Genomic DNA, 17472 nt, shown 5'->3' on the forward strand with positions numbered 1-17472 from the left:
GTGTTTGGACGGTCACCCCAAGATGAAGGTGTCTCACAAAATAGAGACGAGAGTTCGTCTTTGGACACAATCCTCAGATGATCGTAGCTAGGGTAGTCAGGATGAGCTACCCTAAGAACATGTAGTACCTCGGATACAATATCCGTAGTAACTACGATGCATGTACCTTGAATACGAGTAAAAAAATGAGGTACAAAAGTATCGAATCCATGCATATTGGAGTAAAACTCCTGTATGATCACGGAGGGACAAGTGATCGGGATGCCATATAGTGACTCCCAACCCCGACTGTAGATGACAGTGGGTAGGTCAGTATCGAAAAAATCTGATAGAATGACTTGGCGTTCCGAATGAATGCCGTGTTGTGAAAAGTTCTCCAAGAAGTTCAACTTGGCCTTCTCATCACAGAACCTGACATGGGAGGGGGTAGGATCAGAGGAAAATGCCCTATAATGAAGAGGGTTCTGGGATGGAGTAGATTTGTGTTTAGGTGCCATAAAGCAGACTAACGCAAGAAGACGAGAGAGAGAGACACAAAGAGAGAGAGAGAGAGACATGCAGAAAAGCACCAAATAGTTTAGTATCAAATGATAGAAACAAAATTGGTATGTATGCATGAAAATGCATGAACATGTGACATGCAGACTTAAAATCATCATGGGCTTAGCCCAATCCAAACCTAACAGCACACAACAATTCAACATATATAGCACACATCTATAATGCATGAAAATATAGTTAAAATGCAAATGTGATGCAATGCGTGAACATTTAAGATCATTTAAACAAAACCCAGCCCAAAAATTTCACTAAAACTTCATCAATTTTGAAAAATCCCAAAGTATCTTCAAAAACCCAAAAACCTAGGTCTAAAGCGTGAAATGCATGAAGAATAAAGCATTTAGGACCCTTACCAGAGAAGAAACTCTTTATCTAGGCCAAAAATCACAAGGGAATGAAGTTTGGAGAGAGAGAAGTGTTTGAGAGGTGAAAAGACATAAACTATCGAGAGAGATTGAGGAGAAATGAGAGAAATGTTACTCGGACCCTATAAATAGAAATCCTAGTTTCTCAATGGAGTAGGAGATGTCAAGAGCTATCAAGAATAAAAACGCGTGAATTAACTATCGAAGAGCTATCGAGGATCTGTTAAGAGGTGTCCACAGCTAAAGGGTCTCAATGGATCGAGAAGCTATCGAGCATCTAGAAAGTTCCTCGATTGATTGAGTAGCTATTGAGCAACTATCGAGAATGTGATAAAAAGAAGCTAAAAGCGGCTTGATAGACAGCCTAGCTGTCGAGAGGTGTCTAACAGCTGTCGAGATTGCTTAAAAACAGTTTTTCAAGAAGAGAAAAACACATATATGAATGCAATCAAGTATGCTACACAACCAAAGGTTCAAACAACATTTTAAGCTCTCAAAATCATCTCTCAACAAGAAAAATGTCAATCACATAGATCCAAAACACACACACACACATACCAAAAAAGTTTAATCAATTTTATATTTCAAAAATAAGTTAAGACAGTTTAGTGAGCATACATTAACACATATATTCCTTGTGATGACCAAATTACATTGTCCCTGAACATGTATCAAAAGTAGTAAAGAATATTGTGTGTTGTGCGTGAAAAATCACAAGATTACATAAGTGTCTACATGTTATGACGATTTGAGATATGAAAAAAATCACTTTAACTCACACACAATCATATCTATTTGACAGGGACTATCATTTTCGAGGAACATCCTATAACTCCCACATCTCCTAGAATACACGCTTGTAATCATATATAAAGTATTTTGATTCTTTTTGCTTTTATTTTTCTTCGCATATTTTTCTTTTTTAGCATATCATGCATGGGTATATAAGAGATAGAAAATAAATACCCAATGATGTTAAACTTTTGACATTTTACTTTTACTCTGTTGAAGCATACAAATGTCATTTCATGATTGGTGGGCAACAGTGGTGAGATGGTTATTTATGCCTTTCTCTTAGGATTTTCTAGTCCTTCCCATCAAAAAGAGTGATATGAGTGTTAAGTACAAGAGATTACTTAATCTTACTTATCACAAACATGAGCCACAAAACTCACTTGCTTAGTTGTGCATAGAGATGCTCATTTAAGCTACAAAAGATACAAGGTTTAGAAAATATTGTTTTAATGGCCATTCAAGGTACACAAGTACCAATGTACACATACACACCCTATTTTTGTATTTTTTTTTATTTTTCAATTTTTTTAAAATTTTTATGAAAAGCAAAGAAAAAAAAAACTGAAAAATAAACAAACAAAAACATGTTAAACAAAACAATGCATAAAACTAGACTGACTCAAAACAAGAAAGCAAAACACATAAGTAATGCAAAAATAAAAACAAGAAAGGGAGAGAGAGAAAAAGTGACTAAATCACTTGGAGCCTTTTTTCTTCCACACTTTGGAAGAACCTTTCTGTTTAGCAAATCCTTGATCCGACGGTGAGGGGGAAGAATTGAAACCGTTCAAGTTCAAAAGGGACATGAGGGCTTTGAGAAGATCTCTAAGAGGAGTAAATGAGGATGGAAATTGATTTTGGTTTCTCGATGAGATCATACTGTTGCTCTGTTGAGTAGCTAACCACTTGTAGCAATTAGGTCGAGTATGTCTAGCTGCTCCATAGTGATGATAAAGATGCTTCTGTTTAGGCTTTTAAGTGTTCCCTTCTTAGCCTTAGGGTTTTTGATCTCTTTCTTATCCTGCTTAGAGGGAGCTCTTAAAATAGATTTACCCTTGTCTATGTTCTCACTAGCTAAAATATTTTGTACATCATTGTTTTTAGATTCAACACTATTACTAGGTGGAACAAAAACAGTAGTACTAGCAGAAGCAATACTAGGAGAAGAGAAATCATACCCTAAAATGGTTCGATCGGAAGTAGATTTCTAAAGACTAAGTATCTCATCAAGCTTTGCACTTGATGTCCTTTCCAACTGAGCTCTGACTTGGAACAATTCTGCCTCAAGCTTCTTGGTTATCTCAACTAAGAAATTATTCTCGAATCTCAGTGCTCCAATGGTCTGATTGGCTTCATCAAACTTTGTGAAAATTTCTTCTCATTTAAGCTCCACTTCACTGAGTTTCTTGGTGGCCAACTTATCAACTTCTCATATTTTTCCGAGACCTTGTTTAATTTTGCATAGGCTGTGTGGATGTCATCTTGTTCATCCATCTTCTCAAATATAGACTCCAACAAGTCCTCTTCTTCATCCACATCTTCAAAAATCCCTTCAGTAGGATTTATAGTGGCAATGAAGGCATTAAGGATTCCATCATCCTCATTATCGGAGTCATCTTCAGGCTCGATGTCACTCAAAGTAGCAGCAAGTGCCTTACTCTTTCCAATGGTCTTGAGATATGTAGGGCACTCTTGTTTCATGTGTCCAAAGCCTTAACATCCAAAGCATTTTGGTCCTAAGGGAACAGTGTACTGACCGCTATCCCTAGCATCCATCTTTCGTTTGTCCTGGTTCTTAAACTGAGACGAGCTGGACTGCTTGCGGTCTTTATCCTTTAGCTTTGGAATTCTTCATAAACTTTTTGAATTGCCTCATGATATAGAATTTCATTTTAGAATCTTCATCATCTGAGGACTCATCCGTGTCACTGCTCTTGGCCTTCAATGTTATGCTCTTTCCCTTACTAGATTTCCCTATCCTTGTCAAACCTAACTTATAGGTATGTAGATTGCCAACCAACTCTGTCAAAGGAATTTTGTCAATATCCTTTGATTCCTTAATTGTGGTAATCTTGGCATGAAATCTCTCGGGTAAAGATCTAAGCACCTTTTTGACAATCTTGGGTTCGAGAATGGTTTCCCCAAGATTAAAGGCTGATTTCACTATGTCCTTGAGCTTGGCATAGAACTCATTAAATGACTCATCTTCCTCCATCTTAATCTCTTCAAAACTCATGGTAAGCCTTTGAAGTTTTGAATCTTTGACAGCCTTGGTTCCTTCATAGGTTGTCTAGAGGATGGTCCATGCTTCCTTCGCAATTTCAGAAGAGAATATCTTCTTGAACTCCTCATTCATGACCACACTAAATAAAGCATTCAATGCCCTACTATTGAAGTTAGCTGCCTTGATCTTAGCATCATCCTAATCGGCTGGCGCTTCCTTTGGCTTGGTCTAGCCTATCTCCACAGCTTGCCACACTTTTTCATCTAATGATTACAAGAAATTCGTACGTACTTTCTAGTATGCATAGTTAGTACCATCAAATAAAGTAGGTATAATAAAGGACTGTCCTTTATCCATGACAAATAAGGGTCAATAGAACACACAATAAAGATTAAAACCTAATCAGAGTGTGCATTTTCTGATACCACTTGATAGGCCAAGAATGTATTGACCCCTTGTGATGAATTAACCAATTAATTAGCCAAGTTAATTAATTCATTTAATTTGCATGCAACAAGCATAGTAGCACAAATAAATCACCAAATAACTAAATGTAGCAGAAATTAAATTGACATAGTGATTTGTTTACGAATAGGGAAACCTACACAGTAAAAACTCTACCGGGTGATTTAAGGTCACCACTCCCGAGAATTCACTATTATGATAATAAGCGGTTACAAGAAAAGGAATCCCAGTACCTTATACCAAATTACAATTGAACCCTTACCCTAATACCCAATTGGACTTGTTTTGTAGTGACAATCTCTCCTTTTAATGCACGACTCCCAGTACATGAATAACCAATTCGATGCGCAATCCTAATACGCGACTTACTCACCAACTTGAGAAAGATGTTAGCTGTAAAGTTTTTCAGTTCATCACACGATGAAGATCACGAAACTCCTTGGTTACAAAACCCTATAGTGTACAAACACAGCATCTTCTTGAATAGGAAGATGAACTAGGGCATATGTCTCTGGTTCGCAATATGCTTGTGAAAAACTTTTGCATTAAGTTGCATCAACTGTGATAGCCCTTAAAACAATTCTTATATATGTTTAGAGTTGTGAGAAAAGAAAGCCTAAATATCTATTCATTGATTGGAGTGAAATCAGTTATGAAAAACTGAATTTCATAAATCTTGATAGATAGCTTATTTGTCGAGCTAGCTGTCGAGCATCGGGCTTTAGCGGCCTTTTAAACCTTAATAGATACGAGCTGTCGAGTTTTAAAATCCAACACTTCTTCACTTGTTTCTTGGACAGACTTGCACATCTTTAACACTTGATCTTGAAACCTTGTTCCTTAAAGCATCAAACACATCCTAGATCTACCTAATTACAAGTAAAGTGCGTTTTGTCAAAAGATTAGCCAATTCTATATTGACATATGTTCCTAACATTAAATCACATATGTCCTAACATTGAATCACATATGTCCTAACATTATTAACATGTTTTATTATAACTTGTTCTAATATATGATTGCCATGATTAGATGCTTTAGATTATTTTTTATTTCAATTCTTTCTCTTTGACTTCAAAATTGTAATGGCTAACAATTTTTTTTTAAACACAAAACTGATCTGTAATTTCAGATTTGATTTTTTTAAACCTAAGACTTATCTATACTTCTTAGATTTGATTTTTTTTTTAAACCTAAAACTGATCTATATTTTTCAAATTTGATTTTTTAGCTCAAAAACTGATCTGTATTTTTCAGATCTGATTTTTTTAGTTCAAAAAATGATTTGTACTTTTTAGATCTGATTTTTTTAGTGCAAAACTAATCTGTATTTTCATTGAATTTAAATCTGATTTTTTTTAACTCAAAAATTGATCTGTATTATCATTAAATACAGATCTAATTTGAAAAAAAAGTTTTCTTTGTTACAAAAATTGCAGAGTTTGAAATATAGAAGAAGGAATTGAAAGTTGGGTTGGAGTCTTGCCTTTTTTTTTATTTTAAATGTGATGCATGTATAATAAATTTATCTCATGAATGTAGTTCCTTTTTCAAAAAGTCTTTTTTTTTTCTTTTACATAAAAAACAGATCTGATTTTTCTTGATACAATCACCTTTTTAACTTTACACAAAACAGATCTGATACTTTTTAACAAAAATCTTATTCTTTCTTTTACATAAAAACAAATCTTATTGTTTTTACAAATCCATTTTTTTTATTTGCAAAAAAAATCTAAATTTTCTTGAAAAAGAGGACACATCCATAAGGCAAAAAATATTTAAGTTAATTTTTGTCAAGTGTGCGTCGTGTATGCTCAACATATCATTTAACATCATGCAAAAAAGGGTATATTTGTCTTTAGAGTCTAGAAGACCAGACTTTGTTTGGGCGGAATGGGTGCCTAACACCTTCCCATTTCATAACCTAGTCCTTGAGCTTAGGATTTTTGGATAGGTAGACTAGTATTTTGTTTTTTTAATTTTGGTAGATTGTAACTAGGACCAAAGTTTTGTATTCCTTTGCATAGATTGTAACTAGGACCCAAAGCCTTGCAAGGTTAATTTATCAAAGTTATACTTTTCTTTATTCAGTCAATGACAGTGAAGTATTTTGATCATGTAATTTGTTTTTATTTATTTATTTATTTTGTATAAAAAAATAAGTGGCGACTCCACACCACCCAAAAGAGAGGTGCCCTTACAAGCACCCGAATCTCTTTTTCTTGAGAGCACCCCGGCTGTCTCTCACAAGGATAGGCTAAGGTAGTTGGTAAGATTCCTTATACTTGTAATTGCTTGATTGTTGTTTAGTGGATTCTTGAGAGTGGTGACCTTAAAATCACTTAATGGGGACTTTACCTTGCGAAAGGTTTTCCTCATTTGTCAACAAATCACCGTGTCAATTTAATTTCCATTGCATTTAGTTTAAGGGGTGACCTGTTGGTGTCTCCATAATTTGCATCCATTAACACCTCGGGAGTAGAGAAAGCACTATGTACAAATCATCAACAACCTAAAGAACAACTACCATTATAAATATGGAGATGACGTTTTTGGACTTAAAAATATTTAGCCCAAAAGAGTGTGAATTCTCTTTTACATCAAAATATTAGAAACTACACTTTCTACAACTATTTTTAGTACGAGAACTTCCATGTTGCTTTTGAAGTGATTGCTTAAAATTACACTATTATTTTAGTTTTAGTAGGCAATATCACAAAAATTTTATTTTTAATTACATGCAAATATATGAGTTTAAAAGATATCTCTTATATATATTCTTAATGTGTATTTTTCTCTTAAGGGAGATTAAAACTAGTCAACTAATCAAGCAGACATGCAACCAAGAGAATCCAAGGGTCAAGATCAATTGGGGCATGGCCTTTCAGCATTAAAGAAGTAAAAAAAAAAAAAAAATGTACTGGAATTAAAATGTGAAGAAAAATATTCATTTAAGCCAAAATTGGAAAAATCCTGATATGGATACATTCTACACTGTTTTAGTATTTTTGCCATGTTGCACAAATGTCCAAGAGTAGAAAATCTTCAAATTTTTAGCTTAACACAAATTCAAAAAAAAAAAAAAAAATCATTTTGGAGGCCAAAAGTGCGATGGAAGTTGACAACAGATACAATTCCAAAAATCACGGATTTTACATCCTAAATTTGTGGGATTGTCTCTTTATCTTTTGGAGGAGGTTGACACAATAGAGGAGGAAAAGTCCTAGAACTTTTTTTAATCTTTTTTTCTTTTTCTTTTAGAGGTTTCACATTGTTTTTATTGATTTCCTTTGCCTAACTATGTGTGGCTAAATCTCTAGCTAAGGTTAGAGGTGAAACCTAATATTTTTAACATGTGTTCTTGGGATTAACCATGTGCTTTCTATAGATTGATGATTGAATTTTGAGATAAATTCACTATTTGGGATCATTGCACGTTGACAAGTTCTTAAGATTTAATATGATATATATATATATATATATATTGAATGCTTCACCTCTTTGATTCGTTATGATCTTAGAGAATATTGAATGCTTAATCTCTACTACAACATGTCAATTAAATTACTCATTCAGTCACTCATATTCAATCTAGTTTACACATTGACACCTTGGGCGTTCAGAAAGCACTACGTACAAATCATCAACAACCTAAAAAACAACTACCATTATAAATATGGAGATGATGTATTTTTGTACAAATGTCAAGAATGCTAGTTGGGAGTCCATCCTAGATATCTTCATGCCTCCAATCTACCCAGATCAATGGCCTTAAAGAAGTCTAAGATACCCACCAATGCATCTGAAAGAGTAGGAGGTTTAATAAGCAACAATACTTCCACGGGTCCTAGTTGATTGCTTAAAATTACACTATTACTTTAGTTTCAATAGGCAATATCACAAAAATTTTATGTTTAGCATTGTTTTTATTGATTTCTTTTGCCTAATTATGTATGGCTAAATCTCTAGCTAGGGTTATAGGTGAAGCCTAATATTTTTAACATGTGTTCTTGAGATTGTCCATGTGCTTTCCATATATTGATGAATGAATTTTGAGATCAATGTACTATTTGGAATCATCGCATGTTGACAAGTTCTTCAGATTTAATATGAAATATATATATATATATATATCGAATGCTTCAACTCTTTGACTCGTTATGATCTTAGAGTATATTGAATGCTTAATCCGTCCTATAACAAGTCAATTAAATTACTTGTTCAATCACTCATATTCAATCTAGTTTACACACTGACAGCTCAGGAGTTCAGAAAGCACAATGTACAAATCATCAACAACCTAAAGAACAACTACCATTATAAATATGGAGATGATGTTTTCCGACTTAAAACTCTTTAGCCCAAAAGAGTGTGTGAATTCTCTTTTACATCAAAATATTAGAAACTACACTTTTCTGCAGCTATTTTTGGTACGAGAACTTCAACGTTGCTTTTGAAGTGTTTAGTGCAGACCATGATCATCAATTGGATTATGGTCGAGCCAATTGGATTTGGACGTTACATGAGGATGGATTCAACTTTTATCAAATAAAATATCAAGAGAATGTGAAGCAGCATGATTGGCAAAAATAAATATGAAGGTGATGAAAAGCTTGCATATCATAATGAATAAGACAAATGATTTGAAGAAGGAAGCTTAACATGTAATTCGTAACCTAGCTTAAATGTTAGTCTCATTGACATCAATATTGGCATATATTATCAATTATATATATATATAAAACGAAATGTTTTCCTCTCATTTGATGTGAAACATGCTATTGTTCAAAATTACTATTTGTTGAAGTTCAACCTACATCAAAGTCATATTCAACCAAAGTAAGAATAATTGTGGGTTGGAACATGAACTATGATATATTTTATGGCTCATCATTGTTGAAAATCGGTATTAGTATTAAACACTTCAAAAGTTTTGTGGAAGTCCACCTACCAAAAATAGTAGTAGAAAAGTATCGTGTTTCACAACCAGAAGAAAAAGGAGAATTCCCACTCTCCTCTGGGTTGATGAGTTTTGAGGCCAAAATCATCAACTCCATATGCTAGTTAATTAAAATCCCTACTTTTAGGCTTGGTCAAAATCTGAATTTCATACGAATTTCATTATTTCTACGTTCTCTTTCTCTTGATTATTCGCAACTTGATTTCCTTATCACAAATTTGTCTTTAAACAACACAATTTTGTGGAGGTTGATGGTGGTAACATGTCACAGTCTAGGGGAACAAAGCGAACAAGTTTCATGGTTGGAGAATAAAGGAGGGTAAGTCGGCGGAGCTTCTATATTCTACATACTAAAAACTCATAGATAGGCAACATCAGTCTCTTATTCTCTACTTTTAAGAACCAAGAAACATTTCCAATTTCAAACTTCTAAATTCTAACAAAGACCAATGAAAGTATTTGTTGATTTCGTTTGTTTGTAATTTGATAGTTGCAATAGAGAAGAGAGAATTTAAACCCTAAATATTTTATTTAAAAATACTCAAAAGGTGACAAAACTACAATATTCTTGGCATTACGATTATAATAAATGTTCATTGGTTATCATAATTATCAGATTTCATATTTAGACAAAAAAGATTACGTCTAACTTTCTCGAGCATTTCCCTGGTTACCGGCTAGTATTTAACAATTGACAAACAACGGTAAACTAATTATGACAATAATGATAAATATAATAATTGAGAAGGTGAGTTCAACCCCTCCTATATAGTATTTTCTTTATTTTCTATTTTACACTATAGACGAGCATGCTGCCTATACTAACTTCGGATAGTTTTTAGAGGTGATTATTTTTCTAGACTTTTTTCCCCTCTCTCTAACGGGAAGTATTCAACTCGCTTCAAGGAGAAAATAACAGATTTCAGGTGGCTAAGAGCTTGCCATTTAAGGCTAAGAAGTTAGGGTGATATATAGTAGTAATAATCTTATCTTATAGAATAATGAACCAAAAAAAAAAACATGTTATAATCCTTTAGAGTTATTCGCATAATTCAATCATAAAGTTGTTAATAATTTATCCTTCCATGGTCAATGAAATTGATTTAATCTTAACTGGTCATCAACGGTTTGATTATAATGATAAACTATTAATTAATTAGTGAAGGAGGAAGCACGAAAGCTAATAATAGTATAGAAGTTGAAGTGTAAACAGGAGAGTTCTTAGCAACCATGCATAAAATTAGTTAATATCAGTTGGATAGCTTTAATGGTGATGAGCTCAGGTATTGTAGTATAAATAGCTTCAAACCGAATAGGGAAACCATCATACCGTACAACAAATTGGCAATAGCAAGGAAATAAAGAACAATAAAATGGGAAAGAATTTGAGCATTGTAACCATTTCCTTACTATTGTTGTTGGCATCCATCAGTGCCGGGCAAGTCTTTGACGTTAAATCATATGGAGGACAACCTAATGCCGATATCACCCAGGTATGAACATGTGTAGCACAATTAACTATACCTAATTAGCATGAGAAGTGGGTTCTAGTTAACTTAACTAGTAAAGTCTTTTAATGTCAAATAAAAGTACTCGGGTTGAAACTCTACTCACACTAAAAACTCTTTGGTGTCTTGACCAGATGATAAAACATTAACACGAAAAATGATTGTAATATACTGATTTTGATTTTTCGTAACGTGTTTATCAGGCTTTGACAAAAGCTTGGAAAGCTGCATGTGCAGTAGCAGGAAGTAAAGTTGTGATTTCAGCAGGGACATACAAACTAGGTGTAGTGACTTTATTAGGTCCATGCAAAGGTGCTATTGAGTTTCACCTTCAGGGCACCCTACAGGCCCCATCAGACCTTTCCTCCTTCAACGGTAAAGACTTTTGGGTTTCTTTTCAACGTATCAACGGTCTCACTGTGTCAGGTGGTGGAATTTTTGATGGCAAAGGATAAACGGCATGGCAAAAAAATAATTGTGCCAAACAGTACAGCTGCAAAACACTTCCTATCGTAAGATTTCAATCTTAATAATTTGCATTTAAATTTTCATTATATTTATGTAGATATATACAGACACTACAACTTTAAGAAATTTAACCATCACGAAATACTAATTCAAGCACTTATTCGTTTAGTGATGTTAAGGATATTATCATATTATTAATAATTTGATGTAAGCTTTATATAGTGAGGTGTCACAACTCCCAAAGAGAATTCCAAATTCGTATATGAGAAAGTCCAAATACAGAATATGGACACAACTTGTGTGCCATGACCCTAACTTGTGCAACTGTGTGCAATGGAGAAAAAGTGGTGGTTAAAGATGAAAGCGATGGTTCACCAATCATACTCACATATAACATCAAGCTGTGACAAATTGTTTGTTCCAAAATGATTTTTATTTTTTTATTTTTTTTATATATAATATTGTTAATGTAGTACCAACCACATTCATTGATATATATTTGTAATTTTTTTTAATATAGCAATTTGAAGAAGCGTTAGCATTTTACTATAATATATTTAAATGAAAATATTTTTAGGAGAATATTTAAATGAAACTATGGTGTTCATATTTGGTGTTTCGATATATCTAACTTGTAAACATGAACAGAATATAAGGTTCAATTACGTCACAAATTCAATAGTCCATGACATTCAATCGAAGGACAGCAAATTTTTCCACATAAACGTTATGGGATGCAAGAACTTGCAAATCCAACATGTTACCATAACTGCACCTGGAGATAGCCCTAACACCGATGGAATCCACATCGGACGTTCGTCTAAGATCACCATCACCAATGCCAAAATTGGAATAGGTGACGATTGCATCTCCATTGGTGATGGAACCCAAGATGTTACTGCTAACCAAGTAACTTGTGGACCTGGCCATGGTATCAGCATTGGAAGTCTTGGAAGGTACCAGAATGAACAACCAGTTTCAGGAATCAGAGTAATTGGTAGCACCCTTAGCAGTACAAAGAATGGTGTTAGAATCAAAACATGGCCTTCTAGCCCTCCTGGGAGTGCTTCTGATATGCATTTCGAGAATATTATCATGAACAATGTTGCCAATCCTATCCTCATTGATCAAGGCTACTGCCCAAACAATCAATGCTCAAACAAGGTTATTATAAACATCACAAATATATACACTCATTTTGATGTTAAAAGTTAAAAAAAGGAAAAACAAATTATAGATATTAATATCAAATTCTTGTGTGGGATTTTGTCTGTTTGTTTTGCTTTCAGTCTCCCTCGAAAGTTAAGATCAGCAATGTTAGCTTCAAGAACATTAGAGGAACTTCTGCAACAAAGGAAGCTGTGAAGCTTATTTACAGTAACAGTGTACCATGCCAACAAGTGGTGGTTGCAGACATTGATCTCGTATACAAGGGAGCAGGAGGATCTGCTACTTCCACTTGTGTTAATGTCAAGCCCACCATTTTGGGCAAGCAGAATCCTCGTGCTTGTACCAACAAACAATAATGAAATGCCTCCCAAGCTATTGTAACTAATGCGGAATGAGGAAATACTATTTGCAAATAGGTTATAGGAGTTCTATTCTAAGTAGAATTTCATTTACTTCAGTCTATCATGTTCCCTTTTTCTTTATTTAAATGAAATTGTGGAACGTTGGATAGTAATTTTTAGATTTGTTTGAGTTCAGCCTTTTCCTAAAAGCTGCTATGATCTGGAGTATTGTTGTAGATAGTATTTGTTCTTTACTATAGCTGGGATATTTCAGAATGAAACAAAAGTTGTTATTAAACTCTTTGTAATTTTTTTTTTTAATTCTTCACCAAATACATGCTTGTGTTTATGATATGGTAATATTCAATTCATCTGCATGCATGTTTTTAATGCGAAATTAACTTGCTCTCATACTCTTCGACGACAATAAGATGTAAAACTCGTAAAACGGATGCCATATATTCAAATTTGTGTCTCTTAATATTGTATATTTTTAATATAGATTTCTGTAGCAACTAAATTTTAATCACTTTTATTTTTAAAAATATAACACTTATTATTGAAGTTGATTAAACCACCAATGTAAAAATTATGATAGGAAATAAAAACCAATTACATAAATATTTTAGTAAATTTACTTAATTTTCTTTCTAAAATGAAGCAATTTTGGATGATTAATCTGCATATTCTAACAAATGAATAACAACGAAATTAAATGATTTCAAGTATCTAAATCGTTTGTTGTATTAACTATTGTCTTTTATCAATAATTTTGTAGCTCAATGATGTAGACACCGTATTTTGTCCGCTCTCGATTAGTGTGCTGGACCTCGAAAATTCCAAAAATATTATTTTTACTTCACAGGGCTGCGGAAGAATCTAGATTAACGTGGCAAAACCCGTTTGGGCATCGGAGCACTCAAAGTGCCTTGTTCGGTCAAATTCACCAAAATGCCCCTGGACAACCCTGGGTTGACCGAAAGACAAAGTCGATCAAAGTCATCCCAAAACAACATTTTTCATGTTTCTATATCAAATTTGAGCTACTCGGTGATTTTCTCAACTTTGACCAAGCTTGACCCGAGATTGACTCCCAAAAGCACTAGAAATCCTAATTTTGATTCAACCATTAGAACGGGTTTGGACCAGCACCATTGAGAAGATTATCAAATTCCCTTTCCAACTACTATTCATGGGTTAAAATCGGAGTTAAAACGATTGAAATATCTAGAAAACTGTGAAAAACACATTAGCACACTTCCCAAGGCCATAATTTTTATCCGATCGTTGATTTTTAATTTCATTAGTGTTCTGGAAACTAGACATTTAGCGCTTTCCAGGGACACCAAGATCAGCTCAATTTGAGTTTGGAAAGGCCTTCAAATATGCATTGGAAGCTAGGCAAAGCAAAAGGCCGAAACAACTGATGTCAGCGGGGTGGCTGGCGGCCCTACAAGGCATGTCGAAAGCCGTAGCGTCACTTTTCAGCTATAAAAGTTTCCAGACCCATCATTTTGCCAAAAAAAAAAAAAAGAAAAAAGAAAAAAAGAAAAAAAGAGAAGAAAAGTATTTAGGCATTTTTTCTAGCTAGATTCTCACTCTCCTCTCTCTAATTTCTCTCCCCAACACCTTCAAACACTTTAGATTTATCTTTTTTCTCTACAATCATCAAGGTAGTGTTCTTGCACCCAATCTTTCTCTCCTTGGTTCTATACCTTGGATTTGATGTTTAGGGGTGCGGATGTAGCTTTTTAGCTACAATCCACACCCTTTTCTTTCTATAGCTTTTTCTTAGCTTTATCTTGCTTAATAAAATGCTTTTTTGCTTTTCCTAGCTTTAATCTTGCTTCCTAGCATGTCTTTATAGTTTTTCTAGCATGTTTCCTTGCTTATGCCATGATTTATCGATTTGATATTGTTGGTCTAGCCTTCTTGGGCTAGGATATGTCTAAATTTAATGTTTGTGCTTAGATCCACATGCTTTTAGGCTCATTTCCATGTTTACGCTTAGATCTACATGCTTTTAGGCTACTTGCCATGTTTACACTTAGATCCACATGCCTATGTGTTCTTTGTCACGTTTACGCTTATAGCTACATGCTTATGTGTTCTTTGCCATGTTTATGCTTAGATCTACATGCTCTTGTGCTCTTTTCCTTGTCTACGCTTATCTATATCTTTGAGTGCTCTATGACTTGTTCATGTGTCTAGATTTATATATTGATTGCTATGCCATGTGCTTCTAAAGCCCTTCTACCTCTTGATATGTCTCTTTCTTGTGTTTTGGCCCTTATTAGTCGGGTGTAGATCTAGATCCTGTGGTCTAGGCCTACATCCATACACCTAGTCCTATATTAAAGGGTTTGGATAATTTCCTTTTCATGTTTATGTTTGCTTACTTGCTCCTACGCTTTATCTCCACGTTAGCCTCTCTAGATTTAGGCTTCGCCATGCTTTGCACCCTTCACGGGCTTGTGCTTGTGTGGTCGCATCCATCCCTCCTAGCGACTGATTGGGTGTGACCATTTGTGAGATACACTCTTGCGGTGTTGGTGTGCTTGATACATACCTTTCTCTGCTTCACACAACGTTGATATGCTTGCCTTGCTTGCTTTGTGCTACCCATTTGGCTTTCCTTGCTTCTATGCTTTCTCTTTGCATGCTTGCCTACATGTTCATGCATGTCTGTGTGTCATCCATACTCCAATCCAATGGATCCAAACCTACATTTTTCCTCCTAGGACACCCCATTTTGTTTGATAACATGTTTGTTTGCCTCTACATGTGCTTCACATGCTTGTTTGCCCTCGTTTGACACCTTTTCCTAGCTTGTCTTTTAGCATGCTTTCCTTCTATTCTTTTCTTTGCTTGTCTGTTGGCTTGTTTCCTTGTTTGTTGCATGTACACGCATGGAGTTAGGACGCTTAGAGTGAGGGCACAACCTCCCAAGCGCAAGCAAAAAGGGCAAAGATGCAAGCCCACCAAAGGGCAATGTTCAGTAGAATAGGGGGTTCTCTAGAGCATGTATTAGGGTCCCCCTCCATGTACCCCCCTCTATTTTCCTACTCCTTGCTTAGGCCGCGCTCCCTAGGTATGACAATGTTTGTTTTACATTTCCTATACCTTGCGGGGCCTTATCCTTGGAATGTTGGCAATGTCTGATTTACTTTTCCGCTCTGTGTGGTTGCATTATGCATGATGTATGTATATCTATAACTGCTTGTATATAAGAGATTGTGCACTTTGTATGATGGACTCTCGTGGCTATGTGAGTGAACCTCTCTAGTCATGAGAGCTCTTGACCTTGTAGTGTGGATATGTGCTTAAGGCGATTGCCGTAGGTGCATATTCATACTATTTTGCGTGCACAATCATTGCGGTGTGATTGTCTTGATCCATGTCACCAAGTGACATTGGTTACCCCGTGTATGCGACATGCATCAACATGCTTGATGTTTTAAAGGGCTTTCACTCGTTATAGTACAAGCATGTCGATACGCGCCGTATACACAAATGCGAAACCCTATCGTTGTGCCATAGCACACCAAACGTGAAAGTGGGGCATCCCCATTGCCATATTCTCACGTCAAAACCTTGGTGAGAATAGCTTTTTACGTGCTATGAAGCATTTGAGGCGAAGCGCCGCTAGATTTCTGCCACAAAAATAGGGCAAAATGCTACCAGATTTTCGCTGTGAAAATTTGGCAACGACTTAAAACACACTTAGAAAGCATCGATCGAGAACATACCCATTCCAAAATCAAACCTCAAAGCCCAACACGTTCAAAGCCTTGTAAGCTAATGCTAATAGCTTGTTTTCAATTGCTAATGTCTAAAAATTACGATTTTACCAAAACAAAGGGCTATCTTTGGATAGGCATTGTGGGGTGCCTAACACCTTCCCCACACATAACCCGACTTCCAAATTCAGGAATCAAGATTTTTCACCCATTCACATTAGATTAGGAAAAATGATGTTTTCTTAATCTAGGATCAGTAGTAAAATCAAATAGAGTTAGCTGACCAATCACACCTTAGAAAAACCTAATGATTGGTGGTGACTTCACTTACCCTTAGTAATTTCCATAAAATCAACTCATATTCCAGTCACACCCCTGAGGCATGACACACCTCCATATATCATCTCTTGCACCGAGGCCAAGATGAGATGAGAGGATCACAAGCGTCGTTGTGATTGGTGGTCGAGCAGCCATGAGGCGTCACCAAATGACATAACACGCTGTCATTTATTAAGAGAATCAGGGTTCAAATCCTCATAATATTAACTATAAAATTATAAAAATAAAACGACTACTTTTTTAAAAACCTAAATTAAAAATTTTTCATTCAAAATCACAAATATTTACATTTTGGGTTTTATTTTATTTTTTTTGTTTCACGTTGGTAAAAGATAACTAAGTACGAATTAATCATAACTATTCAATCTAGGCCTGTGCATATGCATAAAGTATACTTAAATAAAATTGGAAAATAAGAAATAGATTTTAAATATGATGGTATCCCCATTGATATAGTCTCTTGTACACCCTTTACGTTTTAAATAATATATCCCAAAAAAAAAAAAAAAAAAAAAAAAAAAAAAAAAACAAAAAAA

General features: G+C 34.8%; 1 pseudogene; it reads left to right on the top strand.

Moving 5' to 3' along the window:
- Positions 1 to 10743: 10743 nt before the first annotated feature.
- LOC112033988 (exopolygalacturonase-like) lies at positions 10744 to 12872 on the top strand (annotated as a pseudogene).
- The last annotated feature ends 4600 nt before the right edge of the window (positions 12873 to 17472 follow it).

This window comes from Quercus suber, unplaced genomic scaffold, assembly GCF_002906115.3.
Source record: "Quercus suber isolate HL8 unplaced genomic scaffold, Cork oak 2.0 scaffold_332, whole genome shotgun sequence".
NCBI lineage: Eukaryota > Viridiplantae > Streptophyta > Magnoliopsida > Fagales > Fagaceae > Quercus > Quercus suber.